Genomic DNA, 924 nt, shown 5'->3' on the forward strand with positions numbered 1-924 from the left:
CCAAATAATGGGCCGGCCCACCCCATCCCCAGCCTCTGCTCTCCCCTCTGATAACGTCACTATGAGAGGGAGAACCAGGTGGAGTCTGGCAATGGTTCTAACACAAACAGCACTGGCTTGGGAGGCAATTGATCTGGGTTTAAATGTTCAATTTATAATCTACAATCTCAGCCATGTGCTATGGAGGAACCATCTCTGTGGGATGGTATATTTTAATACCCTGGTGAGCAGGCCGAATTCCCAACTAGATTCATCAACAAAGGTTTATGTGCAGAATCTAATGTGATCTAATTGTAGCCCAATAAGCAATGGCAGGTGCTTGCTTGGCTTTTCTTCCAAAGGTGCCCCTTTCAATACAACAGTCTTTTAGTTCTTCCAGCATTTGGGGGGCAGGCACCCGTTAGGTGCTAATCCTCCTGTGAACACCTTGTGGCTTTTGTCTGTACGAGGCTTGCAGTAGGCATCTGGGGCAGCAGTAGACAGTACAGAAGAAACCAAGATGGCAGGGGTGATGGTGACTGCGAATCTTTAAAAATAAGAAGGCTGTTGGCAGCCAGTCAAGCTGACTGTGCTCTTTCCCCCATGGGGACCCAGTGTGCAATGGCTACAAACAACAGCCTTCTTGGTAGTGTCTGCAGCTTGTTACCCATACAGGTTGCCCTAAGGGACCTTGGAGACAACTCTTCCCAGTGGACCTTCATGACTGGCATGCTGGCCCCAGTCTAGGCTCCAGACAGGTGTGTGTGGTGCCTTTGGAAAGCCCAGGGGCACAGTGGCCAGGGTCCACATCGGCCAAGTCATAATGTCCATTCACAACAAGCTACAGAACAAGCGGCATGTGATTGAAGCCCTCTATGGGGCCAAGTTCAAGTTCCCTGGCCTCCAGAAGATCCCCATCTCCAAGTGGGGAATCCACCAAGTTTC

The 924-nt window shown here is 50.2% G+C and overlaps 1 non-coding gene across 1 annotated transcript; it reads left to right on the top strand.

Moving 5' to 3' along the window:
- Nucleotides 1-547: 547 nt before the first annotated feature.
- On the top strand, nt 548-682 carry LOC128067608 (small nucleolar RNA SNORA70). The gene has a single exon (XR_008201418.1). It is a non-coding gene; the product is annotated as a small nucleolar RNA SNORA70 (small nucleolar RNA).
- Nucleotides 683-924: the final 242 nt, after the last annotated feature.

This window comes from Budorcas taxicolor, chromosome 22 (assembly GCF_023091745.1).
Source record: "Budorcas taxicolor isolate Tak-1 chromosome 22, Takin1.1, whole genome shotgun sequence".
Classification (NCBI taxonomy): Eukaryota; Metazoa; Chordata; class Mammalia; order Artiodactyla; family Bovidae; genus Budorcas; species Budorcas taxicolor.